We start from the raw sequence: 10,014 nt of genomic DNA on the forward strand, positions 1-10,014 counted from the left end.
GCAGTACAATAGAAGCAAAAACAGAGGCAATGCTCACATTGCCAAGGTTAACCTACAACATCACCATGAATGGCAGGTGGTAACGGGGTGGGGATAGGTCCCATGAGGACCCTGCAAAACTGGATCACTAATCTTAGGGAATAACAGGGACATGGGGACAGAAAAAAAACAACTATTTATGGAAGAACCCTTCAAAGGTTTTTAACCTTGGATTTAAAGAGTACTCAGCAGGGGACATGGTCAGGCCCAATAGAACAGCAGCTTGGTCCTTTCGGCAGATGTGGCACAGTAACAGCAAGGGTGTGACCAGATTGTGACTAGTTCTAGGTCATCTGTGGAAAATGGTATGCTGCCAAAAGGGGGCTTGCTTGTTCCAGGTGGCTCTGCTAACGAACAGACTCTCAAGAACTAGAAGGGGTGAACCACCTTCTACGCAGAAAACTACAGGGTACCTCTATGGGCACAGTCCTAAATCAACAGTACCTCTCCCCAGCCAGAATCCTCCTGCAGAGAAAATATTTCAATTGCTGTCTTCAAAGCCTGGTAAGGGACCCTTCTTTGCACATCCTCATTTGGCTAGAGAAAGGACAAAATTGAACCTGGGAACGTAAGTTACAGAGGTACGTATAAATGCCCCGGCTTAACGAGAGGAGTTGGAACTGGAACAGGCCCTGTGTCAGCAATGTCCATGAGGTTGAGACCTCCTACACCCAGGGAACCTACATCTTGGAGAGCAAGATCTCCTCCTCACCTATGGGCGTGACCTGCACCACATGGGAGGCAATGAAAGAATTCTGAGTGGGCTGAATCGCCAAGGGGTGGCCAAGGCCAGGGTGCCAACACAGCAGTAGCAGTGATCTCTTGGCCATCAATTTGTCCCCCATCCATGTGTTTCAGTGCCTTCTCCACTTCATCTGGATTCTCAAATTCCATGTACTCATAGCCTTTTGATAGATGAGGATGCATCCTTTCTACAGGCATGTAAATCATTTTAATTTTGCCATAAGTAGACAATATTGCCAGGATATGATCCTTGATCACATTTCTGATGTGCACGTTGGTGGGTTTAGGTGAAGGGCTCCACCTTTTCCTGTCCTTTTCATCTCTTTTACGTGGCTTGGATTTGGAATGGGAACGCCACCTGTTGTCATGCCTGTGCTGGAGGAGCTGCTAGAAATGGAGCTTCACAATGAGCTGGAACTTCTTGAGTGGCTGAATGCAGAGGAAGAGCTAGAGCTACCGCTTGAGCCTGTGCTGGTGCTGGAGCCCAAGCTAGAGGTTGAGCTGGACAGAGACCTGGCTCTTACTGCTTCCACTTGAAGCACTGTGTCTCTTCCTAGTCTTATCCCTGCCACGAGCTTTCTCACTTAACTCTTTAGTGGCCCCTTTGTCTTTAGAGCAATCCCTGAACTTCTCATCAGAGCAGTCCTTAGGTTTGGTAGGAGCCCTAGTGCTGGACTTTGTATTATTTTCCTTGACACCTAGCAAGCTCTCAGATTTTCACCCCTGATAAATCCATTCTCCCCCTCTGAGGTGTTCAAAGAAGCAATGCTGGCCTCACTTAGCTGAATTCTCACTTCTAACTTGAGACTGAGAAACGATCCCTAATTAAACGCACTTCATGCCAAAGAGCAGCATCTTCATGAGGACCCCACCTCTTCCTGCTCTTCTCAGACCGCACAATTTCAATATAAAAATAATTTTCAAAGAAATATGGACAGAACACTGACCTGGTGCTCATTTTCTGGGGACACAGACATTCTTGTTGATCTTCTCTGAATTTCTGTCTCAGGAACAAAGACTGGAACTCTTGCTGACATTTCTCATTCAGGTGTAGAAAGCACAAGCCTACAAATAAAACAACTGTGTTATGGACAGTGTCATACCACAGGAAAAGACTCAAACACTCAGATCATACCAGGTCTTGTCAACATTGCTACAGGGAACATGGATGTTATACTTAAGAGTGGTAAAAGAACATAACTGTCAACTATATCACTACACGCAGAGACACTAGCTCTTAAAAATTCACGGAGAAGGAAATAAACCTGAAGAAAGTTATGAATTAACACAGGTCATTGTAGAGAGCAAAAAGGCCTTGCGCACAAAGATAAGACTGTAAAATGAAGAAAATGCAAACACTCAGTTGATCTCTCCAAAAGAAGATATTTGGCTGTTCTCCCACAATGCTGTGGGAAAATGTAGTTTACAACCTGGAAATCCTTTGCTGTTTGATGAGCCAGGCTCTGTTCATATCTTCCAGAATTTACATTTTACTTATCCCAGACCCTTTTCCCCTCAATCCTGAGCATTGCTTCTAGGCCACCAAACCCATCTTTATGAGTGAGTGATGTCACTTGTACTTTACAACAACCTAAGTGACTTCTGTGTTATCTTGGGTCCAGGCCAATCCTGACACCTGCGGGCATTATGTTTATCTCAGTCAATCTCACTAGACCCTAAATCTTGGGCATCATCTCTGATCTAACAGTTCCCATCTTTGTGGAAAAAAAAAGCTAGTAATGTATGGCTTGAAATCTGTCAGGAGAAAAAAGAGAAAAAGGTCACTCTTAGCTACATAGTAAGCTTGAGAACAACCCAGAATACATGAGAATTTGTCCCCAAAATATTCAGATCTCACAGGCACATCTGCAGTGGCCCCGGCAATCACCACCCCTAAGGTCAGCAGGCCTAGAGGTTTTATCCAAAAACCCAGTGTCTGTGAGTAGAGTATGAAGATGGATCTAGATTGAGGCACTCTTACTTGTGCCCTGATAATGATAGCATCTGGCTGATAAATTTGATGCTGTCAGAATCCTCTTTTTTTCCCATGTTGTTGCTACACAATGTGGGTCAATGCTGCTACCTGTCATTTGACTTTAAGCATGGTACATAAACCCTCACCTTCATGGTCACCCTTGCTCTTCTCCAATGGCTACTTTGGCAACATCTACATGAGTTTGGGCCCAAGTGGTGAGGCAATGAGACAATTTGGTGACTTCTATAACATGCATTCATCCTATGTGAAGCAGATATGAAATTCATGAGCAACTCAGAACAGGATTCTCCCCCAAGACTGGAAAGATTTGGCAACAGCAATATTGGAACCTGGTCCTCAGTTACAAAGGCAATCATGGTGGAAAGAGAAATGAAGACCATAGAACAATGAAATCAGGCCAGAGGTACTGATATTTCCAGGATCAGTTGCTAGGTGAAGGTCAATATGCTAAGTTACAAAGGCAGCTTAAATGTGATGATCACACCATGGTACTATGTTGTTTAGCAGCTTTAAATGCTTGGGGTAAGGTTGAGGAATCAGAAAAGAGGTCTGAGTCCTTTACTAAAATTATACAAGGCCTAAAAGAAGTCTTCACTGATTTTTGGCAAAGATTGACTGCAGCTGTAAATAGAATAATAACAGATTCTGAAGTCAGAAAAGTACTAATCAAATCTTTGGCTTTTGAAATTGCTAATTCAGAATGCAAAAGAGTGATTAGACCATTAAAGGCAAGATCACCACCAATAGTAGAAGGGATTAGACATACAGTTGATATTAGAGCTCATATTTATGATACTACTCTGATAGGAAAAGCAATTCCTAAAAGTCTTAAGAAAAATCAAAATGGCAGATGTTTTACTTATGGTAAACAAGGCCATTTGAAAACAGATTGTAGGCAAGGCATTCCTAGAACCAATGTCTTTTCCAGAAATAATCCAAAAGGAAGACACCAGCCTTCTGAAGTATGCAGAAGGTGTGGCAAAGGCTGCCATTGGACTAATGAATGCAGATCAACAAGGGGTAAGCAAGGTAACCCTTTGCCATTGAAAAATGCCCAAGGGAGCCTCCAGAAGGCCCAGACATCAAATTTGATTCAATCATTCCCTGTCAGTGTTGAAGAAACTCTTCCACAGAGCAATTAAAAGATTTAATCCCTGTTGTTAAAAACAATGTTGCTCTGGATATATTCAAGGACAGAACAGCTTTAGTAAGTAATACAAAAATTTTAAGAGAGACTACAAAACAAATATTTTGGCAAACTGCTATAAATGATCAGAGACCAAAGCTGGAAATACAACTAAATGGTATTTTTTGGTATAATGTTCTTTTGGAGTATATACACCTTACCCTTGTTCATTCAAATGCTGATTTCTCTCCCCCCACTACCTGGTTTCAATCTGGGCATTGCATTGTGATACTTATTCTAAGCATCACCTGTCTCAAGTTTGTGTAAACATGCCACCATTTGTTCTCTAAATTGTCAATTAAAACAACCAGCCACAAGAGGATAGGCCAGGACATCCTGGTTCAGAGTGGGAGGGGAGGAAGGAAGCAGGAGGAGAGGAAGGAGTAGGAGGGAGAAGAGGAGCAAAAGGAGAGGAGAAGCTGGGAGAGATATCTTGGAATGAAATGGAGAGATGGACCAGACCTAAGATATCACTAAAAGCAAGTATAATGGGTAAAATCTGAATGGTAAGAAACTATGTGATCTTGGAGGTTTAGGATGGAATAACTATTGCCCAGCATTGTGATCTAGGTTAATTAAATAAATCCCAGTCTCTGTGTGGTGATTTGGTTATACAGCTGTTTAGGATTAACCGCAGCTTTACTAAAAGATATTTCAATAGTAAATATTAATGACATAATACAACAGGTATTGAAATTGAAGGTTTAGTAGACACAGGAGCAAATGTAACAATAATTTCTCCAAAATCTTGTCATCTGGTTTAGCCTCTTCAGGAGGTAAACATTCAGCTTCTAGTGATTGGAACTTTACCTCTGATTTTAAAAAAAAGTACAAGACAGGTCAAATGTATAAGGTCAGAAGGACAAATAGGAATGTTAAAGCCAAATGTGGCTAATATAGCCATGAATTTATGGGGATGTGATTTGTTGCAGCAAAGGAAAACACAGATTAAGATTCCTCTAATCTCAGTTACAAACTATAAAATAAATATTTTCTGAGAAAAATATTAAAAGGTATTATTGAGAATAGTCATAGACTGTCCAGATTTTCCATAAGCAGGACATGACAGGTGTTGGTCTTTCAAAGGCCCTATCTTTAAAATGGCTGATGAGCCTGTATGGGTGCATCAACAGCCTATTACAAAAGAAAAATTACAGGTACTAGAACAGCTGGTACAGGAGCAGCTAAATGCTCAACACATTGAGGAATCTACCAGCCCATGAAATTCCCCTGTGTTTGTTATTAAAAAGAAATCAGGAAAATGGAGGATGTTAACAGATTTAAGAGCCATAATTAAGATGATTCTGCCAATGGGCTCTTTATACCCTGAAATCCCTTTGCCTTCTTTATTACTGAAGTCATGGCCTTTGATAGCAATTGATTTGAAAGACTTCTTTTTCATGATCCCTTTGCATGAGCATAAGAGACAAAGGTTTGCTTTCTCAGCACCTATTTATAATAATAATTGTCCAATAAAGAGGTATCACTGGAAGGCCTTACCACAAAGAATGTTAAACCATCCTACCTTGGGCCAATATTTTGTACAACAACCGTTAGAAGTAATTCATAGCCTTTCCCCCAGCAAGATGGTGAAGTACATCCTCACTACCCACATCATGTATTTCTGGATCAGCACCTGGTCTTTCTGCTTCTTTAGTTTCTCTCTGTGAAAGAGATATATAATGAAAAAGAATTATTGCAAGAAAATTGGATCTTTTCAGTGATACCAATATGGTAGACTTTGCTATGGATTTCTACAAAAAACCTAGATTCTGATGATATACCTCATGCTTTGAGAGAAAAAAAAAATCACTTGTTGCCCAGCAGAAACAGCTCCAGGCAGAAAAAGAACCAATTGTAAAGATGTTTGAAACCCAGAAACTACAAGGCAGATGCAGTTGACCAGTGAGGGCTGGATGCTGTTTGACAGCCTGGCAGATAAGCATGAGTTTAGGCAAGAATATTTAGATACACTCTACAGATACACAAAACTTCAACATGAGTGTGAAATTACTCAGGAGCAGCAGAGTATCTTTACTTCTTTAGAGTCTTAGCTCTAACAACAGATAGAAATGACTTAAGTCCACTCTGAGGAAAACTGGTCTCTGAAATCTTAATGCAAACTTGGGATTCAGCCATGGAAGACCTTACTCAATTAAAAGAGATGACAGACAATAATTTTGTGAGTTCACTACTTCAGTCTCTTCAGCAGCAAACATGGCTCATCCATTTGTTTCTGTTTTTTTTCAACCATCCAAAATGCCATGATAGCATTATTGATCTCTTCATTTACCAACCACAGTACCTTCCTGCAGTCCAGACAATGTCCACATAGTCTCTGCTCCTTGACCACTGCTGTCCTAACAAACAAAGCTGTGTGGAAACGCCAGCAGGTGCTGAAAGACATAGTGAAAGTTATCCGGCAGGAGTCTTATAGACAGAAAGGCCCAATTACAGAATTTGTTGGACTCTTATACATTAACTTCGATTTTGATGGGGCTCAGAAAAAGCGGAGGAATTGTGAATCAGTGCTTGTGAATGACTTCTTCTTGGTGGCATGTCTTGAGGACTTCAGTGAGAATGCCCGTCTCTTCATATTTGAGATTTTTTTTGTCGTATCCAATGAATCAGCATTAATATGCTAGCAGAAAAACTGAATATGACTCCAGAAGAAGCTGAAAGATGGATTGTGAATTTAATTAGAAAAGTGAGGTTAGATGCCAAGACTGATTCTAAACTAGGTCACATGGCAGTAAGTAACAACCCAATCTCACCATATCAGCAAGTGGATGAAAAGACTAAAAGTCTTTCTTTTAGAAGACAAATGTTGGCCATGAATATCAAAAAGAAACTTAATCAGAACAGTGGCTCAGAGGCTCCCAACTAAGGCAACTCAAGATCCTGGCTTGTAATAAAGGATTGTAAAGAAAAGAAGAAAAAGGAATCACTGAAAGGCACAGTAACCATTATGTATAAAGGATGGCACACATTTTTAGAAGCAATTAACATGTTTGATATATATTTAAAAATTTGAATAAAACTGGCTATGATTCATTTTTAGGGAAAAAAAAAGAAATAATTTGTAAATAGATCCATCACTCTAAATTTTACCATTATATGAATGACATCTTACTAGCTGATTCAGACGCAGATACCTTAGAAAAAAATATTTGATGAAGTAAAAATAATTTTACCATGCTGGGGATTACATATCACTCCTGAAAAATTACAAAGACAATATTCTATCAATTATTTAGGATATAAGATAGGTTTAAAGAAAACTCAAGCACAGAAATTATGAAATTGTGAACTTTTAATGATTTTCAAAAATTGCTGGGAGATATAAACTGGCTCCAGCCTACAACTGGATTAATTACTCAAGAGCTGAGTACTTTATTTCAAACCTTACAAGGTGATAAGGATTTTTATAGTCCAAGAAAATTATCACCTGTGGCTGAGAGAGAAATTATAGGATGCACATGTGAAGAGCTTGGATCCAAAGCAAGATTGTATTTTGGTTATTATGTCTTCGGCTCATTATCCCATAGAAATTCTTACGCAGAGAGAAGATAATATCTTAGAATGGATATTTTTAGCACACAAACAGAGTAAAAAATAAAAACCTTTGTAGAAAAGATTTCTGAATTGATTCTGAAAGAAAAAATGAGACTTGGCAGAAGTAGGCTCAGTGAAATTGTGGTACTCTGCATTAATTCTGAAATCACCTCATTATGGGCATAAAATAAACAGTGGTAAAGGCTTGCAGTAATTTTTTTTGGCAGATATTAACATCAAATATCCCAAAAGCAAGAGACTTCAATTTATAAAAATAACTAATTGGACTTGCCATCATATAGTAAAGGGAAACCAATTTCTAGACACTTACATTCTACACTGATGCAATAAATCAGGAAAGGCAGGTTACACGTCAGGAAACAAGTGTCTCGAAGCCCTTATGGTTCACTGCAAAAATCAGAGTTGTATGCCATTCTTACAGAATTATGCAATTTTCGTCGATCTCTTAATACAGTTACTGACTCACAGTATGCAGGAAGAGTGGTTTTACATATTGAAACTGCTGAGCTTATTCCAGATAATTTACAATTAACTTGGCTATTTTCAACTACAACAAGTGATCAGAAATAGAAATTTTCCAATGTATATAACACATACCAGATCCCATTCGGGTCTACCAGGCCCCCTAGCAGAAGGTAACAATGAAATTGATCAACTTTTAACAGGAAATGCGCTAGAAGCCCCAGGATTTCATAAGAAACACCATGTTAACAGCAAAGGTTTGAAGAAAGACTTTTCTATCACTTGGCAACGAGCCAAGGAAATTATAAGGCAACGTCCTACTTGTTCTTGTATACTCAGACTCCATTGCTTGCAGGAAGTAACCCAAATTTGGCAAATGTATACGTTTCAGTTTGCAGAGTTTGAAAAATTGAAGTATGTGCACCATAACACAGATACCCACTCGGGATTTCAGTGGGCAACTGCTTCAAGTTCTGCAAGGGCTGATTCTACAATTACACATTTATTAGAAGTGATGGCTATTGTGGGGACACCTGCATAAATTAAGACTGACAATGCTCTCGCATATGTCTCCAGTAAAATGGAACAGGTTTTGTTTTTTTGTTTTTTTTTGTTTTTATGCGTGCTACAACATAAAGCATATTACAGGCATACCCCACAACCCTACAGGACAAGCAGCTATAGACAGATCCAACTGCACCTGAAAAGATATGCTGAGTAAGCAGAAAGGAGTAATGAAGATTCCCCCAGAGACAGATTACACAATGCTTTAGTAACTTTAAATTTTTTAAATGCTAATAAGAAAGGAACATCGGCTTGCAGAGAGACATTAGATAACAGAAAAAAAACTGCTGAATGAAATCAGCCTGTATCTTTTAGAGATGTGTTGACCTCAGAATGGAAACCAGGATATGTGTTTTGCTGGGGAAGATGTTTTGCTTTTGTTTCTACAGGAGAATAAAAACTGTGGATATCATCAAAATTGAAAATATTATGCAGAATGCAGGGAGTCCTATGAAAGAAGGGGGAGACAGTGGGACGTGGAGGGGACAGGAGCTCCACAAGGAGAGCAACAGAACCAAAATATCTGGGTACAGGGATCTTTTCTGAGACTGATACTCCAACCAAGGACCATTCATAAATATAACCTAGAACCCCTGCTCAGATGTAGATGATGGCAGCTCGTCTCCAAGTGGGTTCTCTGACATGAACTCAGTGGCTGGCTCTTTCACACACACACACACACACACACACACACACACGAGGGGGGAAAAGCCTTGCCAGGCCACGGAGGAGGACAATGCAGCCAGTCCTGATAAGACCTGATAAGATGGAAGGGGAGGAGGACCTCAGCTATCAGTGGACTTGGAAAGGGGAATGGGAGGAGTTGGGAGGGATGGTGGGATTGGGAGGGAATGAAGGAGGGAACTACAGCTGGGATACAAAGTGAATAAACTGTAATTAATATAAAAAAATAAAAATTTAATTTAAAATTTAAAAAAAATTGAGATTAGATTTGAACAGGAGAGATATCCTAAACAGGAGAGAGGTGATAGTTCATCAGACAGCTTAGTCATTCAGTTCACACTACCATATAGAAACTAAAATTTTCTTCTTAAATAAAAAGAATATTTTTGTTGTTTGATGTTAAAAACACAGTTAAAAGATTTAAAATATTTTAAGTAAATTCAAAAGATTACTATGTTCAAACTTGTTTTCTAAAGCTCTAAGAGTTGGCATACTTTGGAGCTAAGATAAAATATTCAAGCAGTGCAGTGGTATTGCAGAGAGAGGTGGGTCTCTATAAATTAGCTGTTTTCTAAATTCTAGAGTTACAATGAACAGGGTACTGGTGGTTCACACCTTTAATCTCAGCATTTGGAAGACAGAGGCAGGCGTAAGAATGACTGTGATTTAAAGACATGCATGGTATACACTCACTTATAAGTGGGTATTAGCTTATAATTTAGGATAGCCATACTAAAATTCACACACCTAAAGAAGCTAAACA

General features: G+C 39.4%; 2 pseudogenes; one reads left to right on the forward strand and one right to left on the reverse strand.

The window, feature by feature from the left end:
- Window positions 1–533: 533 nt before the first annotated feature.
- Window positions 534–2,910, reverse strand: LOC129677065 (RNA-binding protein with serine-rich domain 1-like; annotated as a pseudogene).
- Window positions 2,911–5,500: 2,590 nt separating this feature from the next.
- Window positions 5,501–6,852, forward strand: LOC129677126 (eukaryotic translation initiation factor 3 subunit E-like; annotated as a pseudogene).
- The last annotated feature ends 3,162 nt before the right edge of the window (window positions 6,853–10,014 follow it).

This window comes from Psammomys obesus, unplaced genomic scaffold, assembly GCF_907164565.1.
Source record: "Psammomys obesus unplaced genomic scaffold, mPsaObe1.curated_primary_1811, whole genome shotgun sequence".
Classification (NCBI taxonomy): Eukaryota; Metazoa; Chordata; class Mammalia; order Rodentia; family Muridae; genus Psammomys; species Psammomys obesus.